The sequence below is a fragment of the Prionailurus bengalensis genome, chromosome X (assembly GCF_016509475.1).
Source record: "Prionailurus bengalensis isolate Pbe53 chromosome X, Fcat_Pben_1.1_paternal_pri, whole genome shotgun sequence".
Taxonomy (NCBI): Eukaryota; Metazoa; Chordata; class Mammalia; order Carnivora; family Felidae; genus Prionailurus; species Prionailurus bengalensis.
In genome coordinates this window covers 103,424,050-103,451,401 of record NC_057361.1, presented here as the reverse complement: position 1 = coordinate 103,451,401, position 27,352 = coordinate 103,424,050, and the positions used below count along the sequence as shown (strand labels likewise).

Below are 27,352 nucleotides of genomic sequence, written 5' to 3'. Positions count from 1 at the left end.
CCTGATATCATGACCTGAGCCGAAATCAAGAGTCAGACGCTTAAGCGACTGAGCCACCCAGGCGCCCCTGATTATACATCATAAAATAATCTTCATGAAGGAAAAACACCATATGTTCATTTTCTCATTCATTCATTTGCCAAAACTTTTTAAAAGTGCCTGTGTTTACCCAGTGATACAAAGACACTTTAAAAACTTACCATCTAAGGGTGCCTGGGGGGCTCAGTCCGTTAAGCGCTGACTTCCGCTCAGGTCATGATCTCACAGTTTGTGGGTTTGAGCCCCACGTCAGGCTCTGTGCTGACAGCTCAGAGCCTAGAGCCTGCTTCAAATTCTGTGTCTCCCTCTCTCTGCTCCTCCCTGCTCATGCTTTGTCTCTTTCTCAAAAATAAACATTAAAAAAAATTAAAAAAAAACTTACTAATGGAGGAGACAGACATATAAGCATATTGTTATATAACAAGTCCTCTAGAAGAGGAATAATTAGAATACTCTGGAAGCTCAAAGGTATATACAGTTTTACAAAAGATGTATCATGAATTGGCTTTTAAAGAACAGCTAAGAATGTTTTAGTCAGAGAACAGGGGAGCCACATTCTACATGGAAAGGATTGCAAGAGTGCACGAGGCTAAATTAGAGGCTAAATTAGCAATGGAGAATACCAACCCAGGATAATAGAGTTTCATTTTATTTCCTATCCAGGTGGGGGAAGATATTTTATATATTTCCTTGTGCCTGACACACAGAAGATGCTTAGTATATATTTGTTGAGTGAATGAATGTATTAAGATTTCCCTGGCTGGAGAGTTAAACTGGAGAATGGTGGTTTTTCTGCTGTTTATCCAAAATGATGCAATGTAGTATGTTGTAGCAGAGTCTACTGAACTAATGAGGGACCTTAGGGGCAGGCATATGGGTGGCTCAGTCGGTTGGGCATCTGACTCTTTATTTCGGCTTGCGTCATGATCTCACAGATTGTGAAATTGAGCCCTGAGTTAGGCTCTGTGCTGACAATGCAGAGCCTGCTTGGGATTCTGTCTCTTCCTCTCTCTCTGCCCCTCCCCCTGCTCATGCATGTTTCCTCTCTCTCTCTCTCTCTCTCTCTCTCTCTCTCTCTCTCTCTCTGTCTCTCTCTCTCACTCTCTCTGTCGCAGTAAATGAACTTTAGATGAGGGGCTTTAAAATGGTGGGGACAAGTCACCAACGTTGGGTTTTAGGAAGATGACATCTGTATGAAGAATGGATTGAAATCGATTAAGAGTAGTAGTAGTGAGACATTGAGAGACTGTGTTGCAACTGAGCAATTATGAGGATATGCACCAAAAACAGTGGCAGATGGAGGTGGGGCAAGGAATTCGAGAACCACTCATAAGGTAGCCTTAGGAAGACTTGGAAAATGAAAACATGTAGAGGGTGACGGAGAGGGGGTAGTGACTCTGAGACTTTGGCTTGGGAAATTAGGTAATGCTATTAAGCGGTATAGGGAAAATAGAAGAAAAAGTCTGTTTTGGTGGGGATAATGAGGTCAAGTTTGGATTTATTTAATGTAAGACGCCATCCAGACATCCAGATGGGGATGGTTTGTAACAGATGGAAATCCAGATCTGAAGATGAGGTCTGGAGGTAGATATTTGTGTGTCATTGGTCAATGTAGTAGTTGAAATCATAGGAATAGGTGGGGGAGTTCACCTAAGGAGTGTATATGGGGTAAGAAGAGACGCAGGGATGAAATCCTGAGAAACTCTGGAGAAACTCTGGACTTTAAGAGGTTGGCGAAGTAAGAGAAGCCTTCAATGGAAAGCAAGTCAGATTAAGGTCAGAGAGGTAAGAGGCAAACCAGAAAATAATGAAATAGAAGCTAAGGAAGGAAAGGATTTTATGAATGCTATCTGAACAAAGGCATGAATAGATTATTCATACAATGGTCAATAAATGTGAAAAAAAAGCTCCATCTTCAATGATCAGAATAAATGCAAGTTAGAAACAATAAAAGCAAGGACTTTTTTGGTCGGTTTTGTAAGATACTGCTCAGTGCACTTGTTCAAGCTCCACACCTTAGAGTCCTTCTTGATTCATCTTTTTTTTACACCTAACATCCAGCCAATTAACAAATGTTGACTATACCTTCAGACTGTATCTTGTCTGAAACATTTTATCTTCATCATTAACACCTTAGACCAAACCACCATCATCTCTCACCTAGAATACTGAAATAACTCCTAAGTGTGCCCCTACACACATTTTTGCCCCTCTATAGTTTTCTACACAGCAACCAGGGTGATCCTTTTAAAACATAAATAAGATCTTGTGATTTTCCTTCTCTTTGCCCTCCAATGGCTGCCTTCTTCTTACACTTAAAAGAAAAATTTGAAAAATAATTTTAAATCTTTGCTATGGCCTTCAAGGCCCTGTGTGATTTGGTCTGTTTTTGGGTCTTGCATCTTACTGTTTTCCCCACCAAACCTTGGTCATAACATTCTAGCCACACTGTCCTCCATTTTGTTTCTTAGACATGCCATGCATTTTTTGTCTCTCAAGGTCTTTGCACTTGCCATTTCCTCTGCCTGAAATGAATTTGCTCCAAGATTTCTATAAGCTTACTTTCCCACTTTATTCAGATCTTTGATCAAATATTCCTTAATCATAGAGGCCTTCCTTGGCCATCCTGTGTAATGAGTCCAGTCATGATTCTTCATTTCCTGTGCCTTTTTCCATTTCTATTTTTCCTCATATTACTCACCACTACCTGGTACCACACTGTATTTTTATGTATTTATAATTTGTCAAATGTACTAGCATATTAGCTCTATGAGGGCATGGACTTTGTGTCTGTGTTGTTCACTAATGCATCCATATCACCTCTCACAGTACCTGGTACATAGTAGGTGTTTAATAAGTATTGGGTGAATACATGAATGAATATAAGGACATGATGAAATGTTCATTGGTATAGATTTGGCAGTTTGCAGCAAAAGCCTTAAAAATGCTCATACCCATTTGACCCAGTAATTCTACTTCTTGGAATTTGTCCTAAAGAAGTAATGCAAAGTGCAGGAAAAGCTGTATTGGCAAGGATTTTCACCAGAAATTTTAATAATGGAAAAAATGAAGGAACCTAAATATTCAACAAGGGAATTGCTAAGTGATTTATGGTACATCCAGACAATGTAATATTTTATGGCCATTAAAGATGATGTTTACAAATATTTTATCATAAAAAGAAAACATTTATGTTATGCTATCAAGTAATAAAGCAGGATACAAAATTATATTTACCCAGTATATAAAAAAGAAAAAAAAGACTGGAAAACGATGCACAAAAGTGCTAAAAGTGATTATTTCTGTTTGGAGGAGGTAGGTATTAAGTGATTTTTTTTCTTTTATACCTTCTGCATTTTCCAGATTTTCTACAATAAATCTGTATAACTTTCACTGCAGAAGAATACACTTAGAAAACAAAGAAACAAGAAACACAAAAATAAATACTGCCACCTTAGAAGTGAAGTTTCAGTAATAAATAAGAGAGGGTAAACCTGTTATCCTTGAGAGATGGTGCTAGAGGGAGAGGAATATACAGATGTGACTGGGGTAGTATTGTCTCTCTCCTTTGTTTTGAAGAGATCTACAGACAGGGAAAATGATTGAGATCCACTGATCCAATCTAGTCTTTAGTCATTGGAGAGCCAAGGAGGGCTGAGTTTATCCTGTCGGGATTTGAATAGGATGTTCAAGGGAGATTAGGCAAGTTGAGACTTCTTCACATTGCTGTGGAAAGCACTAGCAAATTACTGCTTCATGTAAAACAGGCGTGATTACTCACTGTATTTCTTCATGTCATGTAGTAAAAACAATTAAGTGAAGTTAGACTATAGATTACTTGGCTATTCAGCCACAGTCACCTCTAATGGAAAAGAAGAAAAATAGCATTGACAAGTTTTGGCAGGTCTCATCATTAGAAAGGCCCATATTGCCAGAAAAAAAAAGAAGCTGCAGCCAATAACGTAAACCTCGAAGTTCTCTAGGCCCTGAGGAAGAAAGTGACAATACAGAGTGTTGTGGCATTAATTGTCTGAGAGCACTGATCATTGTAATGGGGAAACTGTCTCTGTTATTAACACAATTATTTTCTGCAAGGTCTTTGAGTAAACGTCCCATTAGAAAAATAGCATTAGGGCTTTCAAAGTATGTGTAGCAATATGTAAAGATATACTCATTAGTAAAATAAAGTGTGACCTATATGCAGCCCAAAGTCCCTTGAAAATACAAAGTGCTAATAAGTTGTTATAGTTATACTTGGTATATAATTAACTATTGAAAATAAGTAAAAAATGGCCCATTTCCTAAACAAATAGAAATTATACCTTTAAAATTTATCTGCAGAACATATCTATCCACACACACATATATGCATCCTTATATGCATGCATATTTATATAAATATGTTTTTTTTAGCCAGAATCTTAGGCCATTCTTCTGCTTTCCTTCAATTTATGCATTTCATCATCTCAGATGATTGGCTCTCTCATCTTAAGAGGCAGACAACTGAAAGATGTAGAATATTGTTCTCTATGTAGGACCAAACAAGAGGTGGTGGCTCTAATTAAAGTGTGGGTTAGATGAACTCTTAATGAGCTGTTCAGATTTGGCTTTAGAACTCTGCTTTGCAGGCTCTATCTCCAAAACCAATAGTACTTGAGATGCATTTCTAACATTTGTGGCTCCTGCTGTTTTTGCCTCTGGTGTGCATTATTAGGTTGTGTTCAATGATGGTCCTGTCAAACATTCTTTTTTTTTTTTCTAAAGGGTAGCTAGCCCCCATGCAGTATTAAGACAGTCAACAGTTTCTTTTTGGAGACAAATTCTTGAGTGAAATAAAGAGGTGGAAGGTGAGGGAAGTGGTACATGTTTGAACTGGTAAATGATGGCAAGTGACCTGGGGTATCTTGTATAAATCGACATAAGAACTGGCCTTCTCTAATCATAAATGGGGAGATAGCCTCCTAAAGGCTTCAGTTTGAAGGCAGTTGAGAAGTGAGCAAAGAAGAGCTAAATAATTTCAAAGCCCCTCTTGCTTCCCAGTTCTCTGTGTATCTCACCAAGGCAAAATGCTGCATGTAGGGCAGTTTATTTTTTTAAAGCATTTTTTGCTAACCTCCTTGAAAATCAGCCTGATGGGTATGAAGCCAATTTCTACAGACTTGCTCTGGTATATGTGGCAGAAGAGCCAGAAATACTTTTTTGTAGTCAAGATCTAAGTACTTTCTGAAATGTCTTCCCTTGAAAGATTCTAACTTAGCACTGTTATGGAACCACATGAACACTTGAGCAGAACTATGTCTTTTTTGAGCAACATTAACAGTGATGAAAAATGCACATTGGGCAATTAGATTGCAACTAATTAAGAGTACCACTTCAGTCTATTATGAATGATTTATATATGGTATATTGGCTATGGAGATCATTAGTAATAATATAATACTCTATTATTATCATTACAAGGTCACATTGATGATCTTTGTGAAACATGACAATAATGCTATTGACCTACATTTTTTTTAAAAAACTGCATTTATATATTTTCTTCTGTCTTGATTTATTGTGTAGAAATTTTAAATTGTTTGTCCTTATTGATGAGATTTTTGCCTCAATATAAAAAAAATAACAGTTGGGATGCCTAGGTGGCTCAGTCAGTTAAGTGTCTGACTGTTGGTTTCAGCTCAGGTCATGATCTCGTGGTTCGTGGGTTCAAGCCCCACATAGGGCTCTGGGCTGACAGTGTGGAGCCTGCTTGGGACTGTCTCTCTCCTTCTCTCCCTGCCCCTCCCCCACTCTCTCAGTCTCTCTCTCAAAACTAAATAAACTTAAAAAATAAAAAATAATGGGTTTGGGGTTTACTTGATTGATAAATTGGGGCCATAAGGTTAATTGAGTGCCAATCATAAAATATTGGACTACGACAGCTTAAAGTTTTTGTTCTCCAGCGGTGCCTGGGTGGCTCAGTCTTAAGGTTAAGCATCCAACTTTGGCTCAGGTCAAGATCTCACAGTTAGTGAGTTCAAGCCCCATGTGGGGCTCTGTGCTGACAGCTCAGAGCCTGGAGTCAGCTTTGGATTCTGTGTTGCACTTTCTCTCTGTCCCTCCCCTGCTTGTGTGCTCTCACCCTCTCTCTCTCAAAAATAAATAAATAAACTTAAGAAAATCTTTGCAGTTTTTGTTTTCCTTTTTCTTTTGTTTTAATTCACCACACTGCTTTTTCTAAAATTGATTTTTTAAGCTTGTTTTTTGTTTTATTTATTTTTTCAATTTAAATTACAGTTAGTTAACATGCAGTGTAGTATTAGTTTCGGGTATACAGGATAGTGATTCAACACTTCCATACGACACCTGGTGCTCATCACAACAAATGGACTCCTTTATACCCATCAACTATTGAACCCATCCCCCCACCAACCTAAAATGAATTTTTTAAGAATTTAAAACATAGTTTTTTTAATATATGAGTGATATATGTTCATTATAGAAAATTAGAAAATACAGATACACAGAAAGCAGAAAATCATATATATTTTACATACATATATATCTTTTTTAAGCTGGACTCATATAACTACTTTATAATGTGTTTTTTTTCATTTATCAATATATTGGTAACATTTGTGTGTAAATAATATATGTATCTATACACACATACACATACCACAAGCACATGTATATATGTATATATATGTTTGTGTGTATATATGTATATATATATATGTATATACGTGTATATACGTGTGTGTGTGTGTGTGTGTGTGTGTGTGTGTAGAGAAAGAGATACAGACAGAGGAAGACACAGAGACACAGAGACGTGAAGAAACAACCAACTATGTAAAGGAAAATTTTATATTTCCCCTCTCCCACCTCTTCCAGAGTATAATTTAAAAGCAGCAAATCAAAGTCATAGGTAGAAATTATATGAAATGACAAATCCTAACAACCTCTTATTTAATAGCAGCTTAGTAATCTATCATATGGTTATTCCATGATTTTTTTTAACTGAACTCCAATTATTGGGCATTTAGGCAATTTCCAGTATTTGTTATAAAAAACATCATGACAAAAATTCTTACACATACCTCTTTGTGTACATCTCTGATAATTGCCTTAGAAATGTATACATGCAGAGTAGGCCAAAAGGAATGCATGTTTTTAAGGCTTTTGGTACCTACTGATAAGTTGCCTGCCGTAAATAGTGTACCAAGTTACACTACCACTGAAGGACTTTTAAAAGTTCGTATGTTAAACATCTATATGACTTCATAGTGGGTACTGTACAAATCAAAGGAAGAAATGTATCTCTCAAGTTGAGTGAAATAGTAGGGATTATTATCAGGTATATTTCCTGCCTTGTTGCTCAGTAGCAAGTGTGGTCTATGGAGACATATAGTAAATTTTATAACTGTCGAATGAAGGAAGTCATGTGGGACATTGGAAAAATGACTGAACCAAAAGTGAAGGGACGTGGATTCTAGTCCTGGCTCTGCCTAGCTGCACATGTGACATTGTTCCAGCCATTTAACCTCTCAGTCTCTGTTTCCTTGGAATTGTTTTGAGGATTAAATAAAATGTGTATAGGAAAGCTTTTGGTAAACCATAAAAGACTATTTTAGTTTAAGAAATTGAAATTACTGTAAATTGTTTATATTGGTGAAAACTCCTTGAAACTGTGGTCATTTCATCTAAAAATGAGTGGTATATTGAATAATAATTGCATGGTATTAAGTTGGGACAGTCTTTGTGGGTGAGAATTCCATAGCCCTCTAGGTATACTTATTGTTAATTAAAAAACTCCTTATTGGCAACATAGTTAATATAATTGTGTGAGGTTTTAAGCAGACCTTTTAGGAAACTGACCCCATTATCCCTTGTGAATTGCAAAATGAAGTCTTATAATCACACCCCCCACACCTACTCCTGCCCCAACCCCACATGTGTCTCTTCCTTTCCCTAATAGAAGGACTGCTTTGGATCTGCTTGTACAGATGTTTGAAGGATAATTTGGCCTAATTTGTTTACAGGAATTACAAGGGTGACCTTTATTCAGCTGTCTCCTTTTTGGTTCCAGTAACTTCTGGATCTACCAAGGTATGTGCATTCTACACTGAAATTTACTTTGGGAATTGAACACTTTGTTGCACAATGTGAAAAGAAGGGAATGTTTCACTGATAAAATCAGTTATGTTCATTGAGTGTCATGTACATGAAACACATTATTTTAAATTTCTAAAAACTTACTTGGCCATTGTATAGGTAAGTTTGTGTTTGTACTTCATAATTGAGAGTCTTTGCAAGATCAAATATGCAAGCTTTCCTACGTATTTGAATGACCCTATGACCTTTTTTATATACAGCTGCTAAAACCAAGAGACTCCTTGACTGATGGGAATATAGGCAAAGTATGTGGGAACAGCAGTGGCTAATGGATGTTTGCAGAACCATTTAGTGCTTCTCACTGACTGCAAATAAGCATGGTATTTCTCCATATCAATGGAAAAAATATTTTCATTCAGAGAATTTTAATGACAAAACAAATATTTGCCTCCTGAAATTAATGTTTTAATTTTTTAGGAAAGTCTCAAGTAAAATATCTGTATTAACATGGTATTGCATTCATTTATTTACCATTATGTCCTTCCTTTCATCCATCCATCTACCAGTCTATATGCTCAATAAATACTTATTGAGCAACTACTGGGCAAAAGTTATTGTGTCTTTTCTTTTGGTAAATGTGCCAATGTAGAGAGAATTCACCTGGAGTATTGACAAAGCATTTGCTTCTATATTTAGTCCTCTGGTACATGGAATATGTGAGGAAATGTGGCGAGAAGAGGGAGACTTGGAGATTACTCAAAATCTTCAGTTATCTGAAAGACATCCCTCATTGGCCATCATTCTTATTAAAAATATTGGTCAATGTTCAGTACTTAGTAAGTGAGAAATCGAGAATATTGTTTTTTTTCTTTGCTACCTGTATATTGGTAGCGCTATGCATTATTGTTCAAATATGAATTCTCATCCTAACTTGTAAAAAAGTGAAAAAGACGATCTAAATTTGTGATAAGTCTTTGGAATCACTTCATACTTTCTTTAAAATACAAAACAATGAAAACAATGAAATTACAGGGAAATTACATGAAAAATGAAATCCTTAAAATCTTGGAATTTGTATTGCCAATCGAAAAATACCGTACAGGTATAGTAAGTGGTTTCTTTTTTTTCTTAAATTGGGTTTCAGTGAATTGAGATTAGTCTGTAATGGGAATTTTAAATGGATTTGTCAGTTTTAACTATGTATGTAGCTCTATTTGCCATTCTTCTTGAGGTACTGCCTTTAAGACAATACTATTGCCAAAAAGTTCAGATCACTATAGGAGAAAAAAAGTATCAGAAAATAAAATGACAGATTAAAAGAGAAACTTAGGAAGGAAGTTGAGATGTTTGCATTTTGTATCATTTGTGGAAATAATGTTCTTAATTTGGAAATTGTGAGTTTGCCAGTTGCATATTATTAACTAAGAGGTATTTTTTTTAATACTTAAGGAAGCTTAAATGTGTGAAAAATGATAGTCTTCTTAACCTAAGGTGAATGAATAGATCAGAATGGAGGAAAAATGCCTAACAGGCCAAAAGAATGCACACTTATGAAAATAATTGGCACTAAATATTTAAAAGGTTCAGAGAGCAGCTAGTTTTTTCTCCCTTAGAGAGACAACATGATATACTAGAAAAGCCCTTGCCTGTTAATCAGAAAACCTGGGCTCTGCTCCCGGTCTCATACTAGTAATATGGGCCTCCTCAGGTCACTTTTCCACTCTGAGCCTTGGTTTTCTTATATCTATAATAAAAACTCTGGATAGCTCCAACTTTTTTCCTCCTCAGTCTATGATTTTTAGAAAACTAAGGGCTCTTCTCAGGTATGCAAAATGGAATGAAGATTGGCCATTCAGTTGGAATACACATACCAGTTGTTAAAAAGATTGCTGCATGTTTAAGTGGTTTAGTGCATTGATAATAGGGCATTTATTTGTTTTATGTTGAAGTAATTGTGTATCCTAACCCACTGCCCTCCCCACCACACACACACACACACACACACACACACACACACACACACCAGTATTGGCATTATAGTAAATCAAGTCAAGTACAAGCAAAGTTAATAGTCTTATTTTCCTCCTTGATAAAAATGCTTAACTTCAGGATGCTGCTGTGCTGCTCCTAAGTCTCTTGAAGTTCAGCAAAACTGTATGTTTTCTTCCTCTTGCAGGGTGGCCATTCAAGGTCAAGCATCTCTCTGTAACTTGGAACCAGCCAAGTGCATAACCCGATGAATTCAGACTCCAGTGCTTTCAATCTAGCACCCTTCATGAGCACTGAGTTCATATTAAAACATTTAAAATATATTCTTCATCTAACATATCACAGCAATAACAGCCAGGGCACTGGACAGTGCATGGGAGCAAATAACCACTTGGAGTTAATGATCTGAGGGGTAGCCAAAGGACCATTGACTCTTCCTAGTCAGTCCTTCATCCCTATACAGGGCTATTCCTTGATGCCAAGCCTTCAATATTTTTCTGTCTCACATCAGGGTGAGTAGTGGCCATAAATACTAGCGTTTAATACATAATAATGAGATGTGGTAATGCAATAAAATATCAACAATTCTAGTACTATATAGAGATGGCTATTCTGATCAAATCCAAAAGAAGGAGTGGTAAATGAAGTTCATGAATCATAATACTTTAGAAGTGACTTTCCCTTTATTGATTTGAAATGAAATATAAGTAAGAATTCATATGGTTTAGGGGAGCAGTTCCCTTTTCTTTTTTGCTCCTTATTCTACTGATGAATGATCCGCTAGAAATAATAAAAAAAAATGCCTCTGACATCTATTTTAAATAGATTTTTAAAATAGTGTATGTTCAGCTTCCCGTCCTTTTTTAGCACTATATTCAGCTTTGGAGATATATACAGCTCTGACCTAAGTAACAAATACAACTCTACAAATGTTTCCCTCCCCCCCCGCCGGAAGAAGCATTTTTCACTTATTTATTACTGTGACAAACAATAAATTTCTACAACATGCCAGGTATGGTGCTAGGTGCTGGGGAAACAAAAATCAATAAAGGGCATGGTCCCCAATCACAAGCTCACGGTAGATAGGTGAAACCTGACTTACACACATAGAAATAAAAGAATCAATTTTGGTAGGTGTGGAATGCATTTAAGTTTATTTGCTCATGGCATTCATATATATTTTTAATTAAAAACATTCACATATCAGAACCTACCCAATAGGGCAGTTGAGATATATAATCCTGAATAGCTCCCCACTCAAAAAGTCTTTGGGAATCACTGGTCATGGTAGGCAGAATGGTCCCCCAAAGACATGCATGTCCTAATCCCTGGAATCTGTGAATATGTTGCATCACATGACAAAGGGTAATTAAGCTTGAAGATGGAATTAAGGTTGCTTATTCAGCTGACCTTAAAATAGGAAGGCTATTCTGGTTAACTGGGTGAACCCGTTGTAATCACAAGGGTCCTTAAAAACGTGAGAGGACATTGCTGGCTTTGAAGATAGTGTCTATGCGCTGAGGATTGGGAGGTAGCCTTTCCAAGCTGGAAAGGGTAAAGAAAAGGATTATCTCCTACAGTCTCTAGAAGGGGATGTAGCCCTGCCAACACTTTTACCATAGTCCATCAAGACCCACTTCATACTTCTGACTCTCAGAAATGGAAGGTAAATCTGTGTTGTTTTATGCCACCAAGTCTGTAGTAGTTTATTATAGTGGCAATAGAGAACTAGTACACTAAGGTTTACCCATTACAGAAAATTTGCAGCAAAGTCTCTAGGTAGCAGTCATGATTGCTGAAAGGCATGGTTTATTCTGATCTTGGTGCACAGGGATATTTGTCTAGTGACCCTTTTTTTCCCCTGGATATCCATTACCAGGCCCCTCCATTAGAAGTACAAGCATTTATGAGATCCCTAAAATCCCACCAACAGTCTCAGGGAGAATATAGCACTCTTCCTCTCTCCTTGTATGAACCACTTTTGTCCCTTTACACCATCCCCTTGCCCCCCCCCATCTCTCTGCATTGATGTCTAGAATGCAAAGTTCGTGGATAGGTGAAAAGTAGAAAAATTTTCTTTCTTTCATGGGACACTTATAGGCACTACTGTCCCAATAAATTATCCTGACAAGGGTTTTATGACAAGCATAAAGTTGAGAATTGAATATAGTATGAAACAGAAGTGTCAAGCTAGTGGCCTACTGCTCAGGATCAGTCCTCAGATATGTTTTGTTTGCAACCCAGGGCTCTTCTTTGTCTCTTTTCCCTCCCCACCCTCCCTTTCCTTTTATTTAAATGCTTACAGCTTGAGTATACCCTGTTCAGTTCCACAGTGTCTGCAACCCCCCTTTGTCTTAGTCCTTGCTTACCTGACTCATGTGTTATGAGTCTGATTCCTGTTCTGTAGAGGTTAAGTGCATATGCTTTCGGGTTTAAGTAGATAAAATGATCCAATTCTGGCCACATAATTTGCTGTACAACTTGGGCAAGTAGATTAAATATAATCCTTCTAAACTTTTGTCTCTTCATCTTTAAAATGGGGATTTTTACCCCATTTTCACTTACCATGGTGAGCACTGAGCAACGTATGGAATTGTTGCATCATTATATTGCACCCTTGAAACTAATATAATACTGTGTGCTAATTATACTTAAATAAAATAAAATAAAATAAAATAAAATAAAATGGGTAATAATTAAACCTCATACCTCATAAACTTGTGAGTCTTAAGATGGCACTTTGCACAGTGATTTGCATAGAACATAGTACATGCTTGTAAAGATCAGCTATCACTCTCTCTACTATTATTGTCACTGTCAGAGCACAGAGGGACATTAATCAATTCCATCTAGTAGAGGGATGAGAAGCAGGCATCTGAAAAGGCTTCGTGTAGAAGGTAATGCCAGTATTATGGGAGTCATCCTTTAAGTGTGGACTGGTAGCGGCTAAGGAGCAGCAGTTATCCCATGAACAAATGTCAAGAATGGGCAGATGTTCTAAGCAGAAGAAGCAGTGGCACAGAAACACCAAATGGCCCTGGTCTCTTAGGGGAGCTGCAGTCTTTCTATACAGGTGAACAGTGACGTGGAAGGGAAGCATGAGAAAAGATAAGGCCTGAAGAGGTAGGCTCGAGACAGATGAAGAGGGACTTCTGTGTCCCAAGGAACATCTCCTTTCTCTTGTTGGCCAGCGGTTTTGTAAAGCTACTTGTGAAATTTGAAGAGTGGTGTACTACCCACTGAGCCTCTTGTCATGGTAGGCAGAATGGCCCCCCAAAGATGCCCATATTCAGCTAGGAACACAGTTTAAACACCATTTCTATAGGCATGGAGGAACAAGGGAAGGATTTTAATAATCACATTTATGATACAGAGGGTTCATTCTGGTGATAGTATAAAGAATGGATTGGAAGATGCAATATTGACGGCCTGAAAACCAATTAAGAGACTATTGCTATAGGCCAGATACGAGAGGATGAGGGCCAGGTGGCAGTTGACAATGGGAATAATGATAAAGGGATGGATTTGAACAATGGTTCTCAAACTTGAGTGTGTATGAGAATCCCTTGGAGGGCTTGTTAAGTTGCAAATTGCTAGACACTTCACTTCCCTGGAGCAGTTTCCGTTTTCGGTTGGTCTGGGGTGGGGCCCAAGAATTTGTATTTCTAGCAAGTTTCAGGGGATGCTGATGCCTCTGGTCCAGGGACTACAGTTTGAGAACCTTGAGATTTGACATATGCTGATAGGCATGAGTCATTCATTAGATAGAAGAAGTAAGAGAAAGGTTTCTGGCTTGGGAGACTGGGTAGATGATGACACCATTCAGTGTTACTGATTTCAAATTTAAGGTGAATTGAAAAAAATTTTCATGACCCCTAGGGTCAGCTAAAAATCTTTACACATGATTTGTAATCAGATCCTGGGCCCTTTTCTGGATATCTTGACTCTGTTCTTTTGTAATGGTTTCTCCTACCCCAGCCCTACCTCCACCCTACTTCCATTCATCTGCTTTGGTGCCATTCACTTGCAAGGAGTGAAAGCACAGGCTTTGGCCTTGGTGGGGGAAAATGGAGGGCATAGGTGAGGATAATGAGTTCCATTTTATACCTGTTGAATTTGAGGATCCTATGGGACATTTAAATGAGATAATCTAAAAAAAAAATAATTGAAGATTCAGTTTTTGTTTGTTCTTAAGAAAAGTGTATCTTCCTATTTCAGTTTGGTCATCATCTCCTCTTTATGCAAAATCAGAATAGTCGAGATATAGGTACAGATGTAGTTATATTCAGCTTTAGTATATTTACAGTTAGTCCTCTAAGGATTTCTGAGTGTTAAATTTTCTCATAGCTGACAATCATCCTTTTTATAGTATAGATCAGTGAATCCAAAACATGTTCATTTTTAAATTCCCCTTGAACATTCCAGTGACCTAACTTTCTCTACTGCTTCACCAAAAAGAAAAATCAAAGTATGGCAAAATATCCATGCTGTTAAGTAGGGGAGAGTAAGAGAGTATCATGTAGGCTGCCCTCTTTTCTTTTTTTTCTTTCTTTTTTTTTTTCTTTTTGGTGTGTGTGTGTGTGTGTGTGTGTGTGTGTGTGTGGTCTGTTTCAGTCACGGTCAGATTTTACACCAAACCACAAGCTACCTCTCTAAGTGTGAGAGTAGGCAAAGAAAAGATCTTACAACTGGATCAAGTACCTACTGTGCAGTGTTGCGATGAGGACTAAAACAAGGCCTGTTAGACTTTAGAGGAGCAGTAGCAGTGGATACCAAACAAGAAGAATTAAATTGATAGACTTGATTTTGTTGCAAGAAGGGCAGTTGTACAGGTAAGCTGAACTTTTCTGTCTTATGGTGTCTCCTTACAGATGAGATGATAGATAGTTTGGTAGGTCAGTAGATTGACATATTGATAACTGGTAGATTGATATATTGGTGGATAGATATCCATAGATATGGATTCTCAATTAACTCGTCAGCTTATACTTCCATGAAACTGTAGAATCATCTTAATGTGTGGGCAGAAATATGGTAAGATGGTCAATTATAGCCATCACTGCCATATACTTCCTTGAAAAGATACACTTAACTGTGCCACCATTCTCTTTTGGAGTCTCCTAATCTTAGTGACTGATTACATACTTGTGTTTTGTGGATAGGACAGTCATTCATACACTTCTATCTGCAAGACACATAATGAACCTTAACTTGTAGATTCCATTCATTTTCTTGTAGCATTAGCTCTGATATTCTAAGGAAAATGGAAGCACTGCTCAGTTGGTATTTATGCCTCTACCTTAGGGGGGAATAACACAGAAAAAACAACCATAAAACTGAAAACAAAGCCTTAGACTTTTGCTATTTATAGATAAGCCATAATCTGAAATGTATCCATATTTGCCAACAAGAAGTCCAACATTAGACGTTTAGGAAATGAGTTCAGAGTTCATTGAAATCGCTCTTGTGGTTTCTGGAAAATCTCTCTGAGAAGATCTTTAGGAGTGTTATTTCAGCCCCATGATATTGCTACCCTGACAGCTGAATGCAGCAAAGTTTCTTTTGGGTGAGGCAAAGTCCAGCCCTTCCATTTCACCTTAATAAATTTGAAATCACTATTTCTTCAGCCTAACACACTTCCAAAGTATATTCAGAATCACTATATATTCTTTTTGAAAACAGCTAAAGAAAAGTGAAAAACAATGGCAAAAATTCTGAAGTAAGTACAAAGGGGTAGTGTAATCCCATGCCATGTGGCATGCTATCTGAAGTAGCCAGGGTCTTTTCTATAGGATAGACATTGAATTGGTGACCTTCAAATAGTGTCCTATTTTTGCTAGATGTCTGACAAATGTCAGATGAAACTATTCGACTTGCATGGCTGTTTCTGAGAACCCATCAGCTACCTATTTTATCCCAGACTTATGTGTACTACTGCATGCGAACTTCAATTTTAAAACATACATTTTAATTGACGTGGCTAACTGTCACTGTGTGTGATAGATGACTGATTTTGTTCTCTTCTTATTTGCAAAATTCTCAGCTGGTTAAATGGGGTGGGTATAATTCGTAATGTATGATGTAAACCTTCAGTGATAAATTAGTATAAATAATACAAGTTTCCAGTGTCCTTTGTAATTTTATTTAATTTTACCCAGTGCTTTGTTCAAAAGCACCTTGATTGATGCTTGGATATTTTGTGTACTGTGTGTGAACACAAAATGAAATATGCACTTATGGGCATGCCCTGATCTAAGCTTATGTTCACATACTGTATGATGTGAGAGTGCCATTCGTGAGTACTAATTTGCACCAAGCTTATAGTTCTAATCATAGCACACAAAGTTACTATTCATTTTACTGTTCATAATAGTTTGAGGAGGCAGAGGAAGGAGCTCAAAGAAGGCTGGTAATTCTAATAAAGGCTGATTTCCAGTTAAGTACATTTTTGGAAGTCATTTTGTCATCTGGTAAACACACGATGCTTATTCCTTCAGACGGATGAAATATTCATTAGAAAGAGAAGTAAGGAAATCACAGTACTATTAAAGAATAGCAAGGGAGTGGGAGACCTGTCAAGAATATTCTGACCCCAGGAAAAAGAAATCAGAATTGCCACAGAGAGGGACTACAGAATGCAAACTTTTAAAAAGGTTATTTCCATAAAGTCTGAGGAAATCTTGGCCTCCATTAAGATTTTTGTCCCTGAGAGCCTAAACTGTAAGTATGGTATCTGCTTTGTCTGCAGAATAAAAAAGGAGATCTTCACTTAATCATTATCCTGGGAGCTGAACATCCTGCTACATTTGAATAAAAATGCCTACTTCATTACTGATGGGAACACAGAGTTCGGTGTACCAAATGATTTACGGCAGAGCTTACTGACAGGGCTACCTTATAAATGAACGGGCCGTTTTAAAGAATACTAGTTGTTAATGTGTTTACTATCAAAGGAAGTCATGCTCACAATAATGCCCACAGATTCAAAGAGATTGACCAAATGAGCGCTGTCTATTAAAAAAAAAAAAACAACAGTTCTATTACACCTTGAGCTAAAATGGAAAGCCATGACGTGGAAAATAGAACTCTGGTGTGTCGACAAGTACCTTCGGTTGTTTTCTCTAGTGAAATCTCTTAAGGATGTTGAGAAACAGAGCTATGGAATAACTGAGCTGCACAGGACCTTGAGAAATCATTTGCTCTAAGCCTCTGCTTTCAAGCATCTGAATGTCTACACAAAGGGTCAGGGAGTCCTGTCATCAGTGCTGAGCGTAGAATTCCTTATTTAGCAGATACATACAGTGTTTACATGTCAGGTACTGTTCTAAGTACTTTATAAACATGAACTGGGCAAATCTGTCACAGCGCTGATTTCTTTTTTCTCCTTATTTTTTCTCTCTGTATCTTTTCCTGTTCCCCTTTTCCACTACTTGTTTCTTGGTTTTGCTATTGGCTGGCCCTCCAGTGTAATGAGGCTACTGAACTCTAGTGTAAGCCCTTGTTTTCCTCATTGCTTCTAAGAATGTCATGGAATTTAAGTCAAATTTCTTATAGAAATCAAAATAGATTATCTTGCCATTTTGCCTTCATCTCTGCAACTTGTCATTTTATCATGGATGGAAATAAAATTGGCCTAGAAAAATTTGATATCTGCATAGCATTGATAGTCATTTCTGGTGTTTGAAGATCATTTCTTTAATGATAGTACTTTGGATAAGACTAGAATTGGAATGGGGATTGCATATGGACCATTCTTCAAATAATAATTTCCCATTCAAAATTTCCAGTTTGCCAAACCACATGAGAATTATCTATGTTTATTTTTTTTCTCATTCTCGACATTTGGCAAAAGAAGATGAATATACTTTCTTCATTTTATATTTTCTCTTCTCATTCTTGACTTTGTGGTTTTTATTTTATAAATGTTGAAGGTCTTTGTAAATGACTTCTCACCTGTTCTTTCAGTTTTCTGTCTAGGATGTAGATAATCCTATGTGACATACTTGTATTTTAAATAATAGTAGACAATTTAGTTTTTAGCTTACTTTAAAAAAATTCTATATGCTTTTGTGTTGCCAATTGATGTGTGCATGTATGTGAGAGCTAGATCTAGCAAGTTATAAACAATTGCTTTATGCCAAGAACTGTTCTATTCATTTTAAACTGGTTATCTCACTTAATCCCCACAATAACTTTATGAAGTCTGTACTGCTATCTCCAATTTTAAGGGTTAGAAGACTGAGGCCAAGAGAGGTTAAGTAATTTGGCTAAGGTTACTAAGTAAGTTGCATGGCCAGTATTCAAATACTGTTTTGGCTACTTAAAAATCTTTTTTAATGTATATTTATTTTTGAGAGGGAGAGAGAGAGACAGAGTATGAACAAGGGAGGGGCAAAGAAAGAGGGAGACACAGAAGCAGGCTTCAGGCTCTGAGCTGTCAGCACAGAGCTTGATGTGGGGCTCGAACTCACAAACTGCGAGATCATGACCTGAGCCAAGTCGGATGCTCAACCGACTGAGCACCCAGCTGTCCCGACTACTATTTTCTTATGCCTCTATTTGTTACTAAATCCATGAAGAGAAGAATTCTGTTTTTTTTTTTTAATCTGATTTGTCTTTATTGTTTGGGTGCCCAAATTTAGGAATTCCTAAGTTAAGTCTTCTGAATCTTGTACTGGACCTTTGGATATGGCAGCAGAATTTCAGACTTCTGCCCAGAGAGTGTGGAATACCTCAACTAAAGGATCCTAAGGTGACCCCTCTAAAGAATGATTCAGTAGATATGGTCTAAAATATAATCTAAAAATGTTTGCAATACCCAAAAATAAATAGATAGATAAGGTAAATCAGAGAAAGCTGATTTCCTGGTATCCCCTAATCCTGTGCCTATCCATATCACCATTCTGAGAAGAACTTGTCTTCTCTTTATCTGATATCAGTGTTGTTCACTTCCTATGAATCTTCCTTGAGAAAAGAAAATGGAGATTTCTTCCTGGATAATTTTCTGTTTTCTATACTCAAACTGTGGATATACTCGAGATCCATTATTTGTTTTTCTCCCTCTACCTTTTCTTCCTTCAGGATTTCATTTAGATTTATGACTCTAACTGGTATTTGTTACAAAAGGGAGTTTTAAGGGATACCTAGGTGACTCAGTCAGTTGTGTCCAACTCTTGATTTCGACTCAGGTCATGATCTCGCAGTTCCTGGGTTTGAGCCCCGCATCGGGCTCTGTGCTGACAGCATGGAGGCTGCTTGGGATCTTCTCTCTCCCTCTCTCTCTGCCCCTCCCCTGCTCTCTCTCTCTTTTTCTCAAATAGATAGATAAACTTGAAAAAAAAGAAAACTTATTTCTTTCACTGTAGTCCTATATCTCCAACTTCTTGCCACATGTGTACCCTTGGATTTTCTGCTGTTAATCTGAAATTTATCATGTTTCTAAAGGTGAACACAACTTCTTTCCAAGGTTGGATCCCCTGTCTACCTTCTCAGTTTCTGTCAGCGATGCCATAATTCTCCCAGCTCCCCAGGCTTAAAACCTTGAGTTTTCTTTGCCCACTTCTTGTACTTTGCATTCTGTGTATAATCTGTCATTCTGTCCCATCAGTGCTTCGTAACGTCTTTCACTTTCCTCCTTTCTTTTTCTGTACCACTGCTATGAGCTTTACCTCTAGTTTAGACAGTTAAATATCTCACACATTAATTCCCTCCTAACAGTGTATTTTCTTGCCCATGGCAGGGACTTGGTGTATTCTGGTCTGTGATTGATTGAGGAGCATGTTCCCTCCTACCTACAGTGGCAATGAGCAAATCACTTTTGGAACCAGATTTTTTGGGGTCTGTCTTTTCCTCCATGTGTGCAGTATCCCTTTTGTATCCAGGTGTATATACCTTATTAGGGTCAGTATTCTAGATTTGTCTTTCATGAGCTAGTAGGAGGAAATGGATCCTGAATTAATGACTTCTAGTGCTTTAGAAGGATAGTCTGTACTTTTTATCCGGTGAGGGTGAGGTAGTAAGTTCCATGATGATGGAGACTAAGTAGGCTTGGTTTACTGCCAGATCCCAGCACCTAGCTATGTACCTAGCATGCAGCAGGTATTTCCAAATGCATGTTGGATGAATTAGTGTATAAATGCAATGATGGTGATAACTATGTTGTCCCCAAAACAGGAGAACAAGTCTCCTGATGACTTGTCTCATTCCCTCTAATATATTAGACTGAGGGGATTACACCCAACATACTGAGATTTTTCCACATATTCCTATATTTAAGGCAATAATTGAATATTTAAGTTAGGGGTGCCTGGATGGCTCAGTGGGTTAAACTTCGAACTTGGGCTCAGGTCATGATCTCACAGCTCATGGGTTTGAGTCCCGCATTGGGCTCTGTGCTGACAGCTCAGACAGAGCCTGGAGCCTACTTCAGATTCTGTGTCTCCCTCTGTATGCCCCTCCCCTGCTCATGCTCCCTCTCTCTCTGTCTCTCAAATATAAAATAAAACATAAAAAAAGTTACATCCGTGCTAAATTATGCTTCTTGTGGGATATCATGGCATGATTCTACTTGGGCACCACAAATTATATTGATGGGGTGAAATGTGTTTTCATGTCTGTTTGTAAAATGTGGAATATTGTTGAATTACTTTAAGTGTCATGTTTGAGATGAGTTTAGGCTGGTTTCTTTGGGTTTGACACATTTCAGTCTGTCATCCTGTCCTTAGAGATGTTGAAAATTAGATGGGAATACTTAAATAATTTAATTTATAAGCTTGCTTACAGCTATGTGGTTTATCAAGCCAGATGTCGGTAGCCTCACTTTCTTGCAGCTCAGATGCTGCCAGACATAAATTAAAATTGTCTGCATATCGGGGATTAGCATGTAAAAAAGGAAGACACTTTCAGATAGCCAGTCTCAGTGTAGTCTCTGTTGGGCATTGCCATTTTTTCAAACCATTGGCTCCTTTTGTAAAAAAGAAGAAAAGAGTGTACCTCATTCATAAAACAAGCTCAATTATGTTTCTGGGGAAATCCCGTTCCCTGTGCATATGATGATGTAACCCACTTCTCTTATAACACAAAGTCTATAATAGAAATGTTATTCTAGTTTCATGCCTCCCCCTCCCCAGAAGCCATTTTCTGATGTTGTTGAAATGCAATCGGCGTACTCAAGTTTTTATGGCTATACTGTCAACATTTCCAGTGTCTCCTTTAAAAATTGGTCTAGACAGTGTTTTAGCGGGGTGTTTTTCCTAGCAAGAAAGTAAGCATCTGACTTCATCTTCCCCTCACACAAATAGAAAACAAACAGTCTTTGTGTAATTTAAATGAGGTTGTAGGAGATGACTCCAGGCGATAGGAACGGATGAGGAAGGCTGTCTCCCAGCTCTGCCCACATTCACTGTGGAGCTTTGGGTAAGTCAGTTGCTCTATCTCGGTTTATTTCTTCTTACAGAAAATGAGGAGTTAAGGCTGAATCATCTCTCAGTGCCCTTGCATGCTCTAGAATTCTTTGAGATGTTTTAAAGTCTTAGGCAGCCTTTATTTCAACTTTTTGCATTATTATATTCTTTCCATCCTTTAAGGCCCATGAAATATTCCAAGCTGCATGCCTCCAAGTTGACTTTTTTGAATTCCTATAGCATTTGTATAGTTAGAATGCAGAGTTTTTCATGTTGGTGCAGTCATATTCTTTTTTGCACATTAAAATTTTTTCTGCAACTACTGAGGGTCTTGACTTTAGGAACAATGTCTTACGCCTGTCCCATTTCCTTCATTAAATCTGTTACATTATGAATTACATAGAATTATCACTTGACTTGGATGAGATGCGAACCGCTCCTCACCTGGATTGAAAGAATTTGGAATGTAAACAAAGAGAGCCTCTTTTCATGAGACGCTGATTCATTTGGTAGCGAAAAAAGAGTATAGAGGCCACCTGTGAAATTATTACCGTAAAACCCTTATATTGAAGTAACATCCCAGTCAAAAAGAATATTTTCTGGGTCTTTAGATCTGGGGATTCCATTTGCGAGAAGCAAGTCCCTATTTGGCAGAAAAGAGCTATTTTGGTCATTTTTCTTTTCGGGGCTTCTAATAATCAATTTTCTACTCCAATCCAGCCCACATAAATTGAGCACACACTGTGCGTCATGTACTGTGATGTTCACTGTGATGGGCTGCAGGAAGATTGGTTTGTGTGAAGATTGATAGGACAGGATTTGTGCTCTCGAGGGGTTCACAGTGTAGAAGTTGGGGTCTAGTTGACAGAGAAAGAAGCAAAGCCCCCTATAGTACAATGTAATAAGCACAGTAATAGAGGCATGTATGAAGCGATATGGAATCCCAAACAAGGAAGATTCTGGCTGTATCTCATGTTTTATATCTAGGAATATACTACAGGAAGATGACGTTTATTTAGGCTTTAGAGAATGACTGGGAACTTGGCTGTTAGGAAAGGTAGGGAAGTGAATGTAAGGTGGATATATTAAAAGAAGTAAAAGCATACAGGCATGCAATCTATGGTATGTCTGAGGGACCATCTGGGTTGGCTAAATTATAGGATGGTTAGGGAAAACATTTCAGAAGAATGGACTGGAGTAGCAGGCCAGCTTCCTAGCTTATTACTGACCATCCAAGTTCATTTAATTCACTAGAGGATATATATCCTTGAGCATTTTCTAAAAGTAATGAAGGCCACGGGGTGGGGGAGACCATGTACAAGAACAGCTTGTTGTGGAAATATATTCCTTTTGCCAGCAGTTTTTCAGAATTAACTTCTTCAACTGCCCTGTGTATTCACGACAGGTTTTCTTTTCTTTCCTTTCCTTTCTTTCTCCCTTTCTTTCTTTCTTTCTTTGTTTCTTTCTCTCTTTCTTCTGTTTTCTCTTGCATGGGTAACAGGAATGATGAGATTGTCTTAATTCATTTCATGACTAATTAAAATAGAAAAAACCCTGAGTAAGCATCTGAAACCGAAATCTTAACAACTGCCCCCTTGCAGTAGGCAGCAACACAGACAGCTGACACTACATTGCATTCAGGCTTGGATACAGGAAACTTCTTTAGCAAGTTTGGAATGTGGACCTTACTTTCTTGTGTACTTTTTCAAGTCTCAGTGGTGAATGTCTCCTGTTCCCTCAGGCAACCAGGGAATGTACATTTACCCTCTTCCTTTGCGTCTACTCCCTGGAAAACAGAAAGCCTATTCAGAAAAGGATCTGACAAACTTAGTCATTTGGAACCCTGAGAGACTTAAGGCTTCCTGGTATGATCTGCCAGTGCTGTTTGCCTTTGAGCAAGGGAAGAAGGCCTTGCTTAACTCGAGAGGCTTTAGAATTTCCTGGTAGCTACTACCTCAGCATTGAGAACAAGTCACGGATAACACTTCATGCCCCTTTATCTTGTCCAGTAACACTAAGCTACTTGAAGTCTGATATTTCTTGCAAGTAAAATGAGAATAAAGAGCTAGATTTTGATAATAAAAACAGAATGAAGGATTGGATTTTCCATGCTATTTCCCACTTTTACTGTTTCCTTTTACAATAATGAAGAAACAATATTCTAGCTAGAGAAAAAAAGAAGAGTGAGAATGAAAACAAATAAAAAGACCAGCTTCTCTTACATATTGCGGAGTTGAAGAAACTGGTTTTTGATTGGCAAGGAGAGTGTTAAGGTTTTGAACAGAAACTTAGCTATTAAAAGAACTGTATTTTACATAAGCAAATTAGCATGGGCTCAGGGTGTTTAGTTTTGAGATAAAACTAAATCTATTAAAAACTATCTGAGGGTCAGATTGTTTCTCAGTTCTTTTAAAAGCGAAGCCATAGCCTGACTGAGAAGCAAATTAAGAAGAGGGAAAATAATTCTGATTTATACCAGCCATGTGTGGCCACCATAACCAGTTTGTTAGTCAGTTCATTGTAATTGGATTTCTGAATTATTTTTTTTCATCCTACATTATTGCCATCTTTAAAAGGAATGTGGTCATTTTTCAGCTTCATGCATTGATAAGTAGGTACACAACTCGCACTGTTTTTCATGTGTGTCTAATTTTTGCCACTCTGCTAAAAAATATGTGACAAAACAGAAGTCAGTATATTGCATTTTACTTCCTCAGTAGAAAACAGTTTCAGCAGGAGGTACAGGTATTATACTGTGCTCACATGTAGAAACTGTTTCAGCCAGGCACTGAGAGAGAAGCAAAGCAAAAGATGTGTTTTCTTCCCTCAAGGTGCTTATCCTCTAGGATGAGAAATATTATCTGTACAAAGGCAGGGTATATTGATTTTCTATGGCTCTGTCACAAATGATCACAAACTGAGAGGCTTAAAGCAATACCAATTTATTATCTCAATTTCTGTAAGTCAGACATCTGGGCATGACTTAGAAGATTTCTCTGCTCAGAGTCTCACAGAGCTATAGTCAAGGTGCCCGGTTGTTGGCTGGGCCTGTTCTCATCTGTAAGCTAGACTGGGGAAAGATCCATTTTCAAGTCCCTGAGGTGTTTGGCAGAATTAGTTTCTTTGCAGCTGTAGAATTCATGGCAGTTGGGTTCTCCAAAGCCAGCCATGGAAAGAGAGAGAATCTCTGCTGCTTCAAATCTTTGACTTCAGAAGTGGCCTTAATCCTCTTTAAAAGAGACCCTCCTGAAGATATCAGGCCCACTCAAGATAATCTCTCTTCTGATTAAGCTGAAGCCAACTCATTTAGGGGCCCTAATTATACCTGAAAAATCCCTTTACCTCTTCCATATCCTATTGATTATAAGCAGATGATAGATGGGGAGAGGGAATTGCATAAGGGCATGACTTACTGGGTATTACCCTAGGATATGTTGGCCACATACAACAAATACTAAATATAAGCATTGACAAAGAAGTACATTGGTACAGACAACAAATCTAAGTGGAAAGTATGTGCAGGGACTGAGGGCACAGAGAAAAAGGGTGATCTGTGTTTGGGTGTGGTTCATTTATTCAGCAGAAGTTTACTATACACTTATCATGTACCAGGCCTTGTGTTAATTTCTGAGACTGAAGTAAATACTGAATGGCAAGTGCCTTAAGTTACTCTTGAACACATAATGTTTATTTCCAGAAGATTCCAGAATCCTATTGGATGTGTTTATCTGAAAAAGAGATACTAAAGAAATAGATGATAATAAATATGTCTACTTAATAACCATGAGTTCTTTATATCTTGCTGTGGAGGTACCGTATACACACACACACACACACACACACACACACACACCCCACACACACCTTGGGGTGGAGAATTGTAATGATGAAGGCTAGGGTTTGGAGATCTCAGTATTGAGTCAATTCAGGTGATGCATGTGATGAGCCAAGAAGCTTCTCATATCAGTGCATTTAATATATCACTTACAGTTTATTTGAATCTTTTTCTACTTATTACCTTATTGGGTCTGAACACCAGCCCTCTCACATACACAGAGCAAAGTCCCACTCCCACTTTACCAAGAAATTCCTCGTGCAGAATTAGAGAAGCATGGTAGTGGAAAACAAAGGCTAAAACATAAGTTCTTCCACTCCAGATCCAGGGTTTTCTATATGATACTTATCACTTAACAGAAAGGAAGTAGAATGGAGAAAAAAAAATAATAATAGAAAACAAAAGTATTCAGCTTCTCCAAGTTCTAATTTATAATGTAAGATTTCCCTTCTTATTCTGTGTTTGGTGAACGCTTTTTTGGGCCTTGTTCATTTTTAAGCCCCAAATCGTGAGCCTGGAGATCTTTGTGGAGCCAGAGTGTTCATACTCAAGAGTTTATGCAAGTAAAAGTCATTATCCCTAAAAAGAAATGCCCTTGGACTCACCTAGAGGGACCACTTCCTGGGAATAGGTTCTACTGACAGTTCAAACAAGCTTACTGTTTTCACAATGACTGTAATGTTGTGAACAGTGGTCCATTGGGAGTGAGAATGAAATCACCCAATCATTTCATATGGGCTATTATGGCCCAACAGATAGTTACAGTAATAAATTTCAGGATGCCACTGTGTGCATCCTGATGTTGGGATGTTTGCAGTTCATCCAGTTTGGCCCAAGATTTTGTATTCTTATTACTGTTCAGGCTACTTTAAGCCAAATGTTTAGTCAGTTTAGGATACAGGATTTGCATCCTTACTGTCTACATTCGGGCTTTATATAGTATACCAGAGACACTGCTTGGTTACCTAAAACTGCCACATTCTGTCGATGGGAGAGTGTGTTGGGCACTAAATCCTGAGAGGAATGGGCATTTGCTTCATATAGGTATCTCACAAGCTAATTGCAGAGGGCCTCTCAGGATTCCATTGCAATGCTTGTTTGTTTTCTGCAGGTGAAACTTGAAGATTAAACAACAGCATCATATCTGACTGAAGCTAGCAGCCTCAAACCAGACTAGTTACGGGGATTTGATTATAGCAAAATGGAATTCAGAATTCCATAGTCTTTTGAATACTACCTGATATGCAATTTTATCTGCCTTTAGTTATTTGTATCTTGTTTCATAGACCCATTAAAGATATACCAACACTCGCATCCAACCATTTTTGGTAGCCTGTTTCTCTAAAAATCTCTATAGAAGATTAGAGTTTTCTAGTATCTCAATATTTAAGATATAACATACCCATAATGGGCCTTTTGTTTTTACACTATAAGTACATTAGGCTAGTAATTGGGGTCTTTGAATTTTAATTACTAACTTTATTACTAACTACCTGTGTGACATTGAGAAAGTCACATAACCTCTCTAGGTCTTGGTTTTGTAGTTTATTTCCTGAGGCTATTGTGATGAAAAATAAAGGTAATGTGCACAAAAAACACTCCAATGAAAATGAAGTGCAGTAGACAAAGTAGTTATTAATAATAATAACAAAGGTTGGTAACTTGATTGGCATTGCTATTTACATTAATCATATAAAACTTTTGTAAATGATGTTCACTCCCTAGTGTGAATATGAGCATTTGTAAATTAGCATTGTTTCACTTGAATTTAAATGTCGTTGTTTTCTTTTTTTTAATGTTTATTTTTGAGAGAGTGAGAGTGAGACCAAGCAGGGGAGGGGCAGAAAGAGAGAGGGAGACACAGAATCCGAAGCAGGCTCCAGGCTCCGAGCTGTCAGCACAGAGCCCAACCCAGGGCTGGAACTCATGAACCACGAGATCATGACCTGAGCTCAAGTCGGATGCTTAACAGACTGAACCACCCAGGCGCCCC

General features: G+C 37.8%; 1 protein-coding gene across 1 annotated transcript in view; it reads left to right on the top strand.

Annotated features, from left to right (window-relative positions):
* Positions 1-8,060: 8,060 nt before the first annotated feature.
* Positions 8,061-27,352, top strand: part of TENM1 (teneurin transmembrane protein 1) — a 768,359-nt gene continuing 749,067 nt past the window's right edge. The window contains exon 1 of the mRNA XM_043570666.1: positions 8,061-8,127. The gene's annotated coding sequence lies outside the window, so the exon portion shown is untranslated. The remainder of the gene's footprint in view (positions 8,128-27,352) is intronic.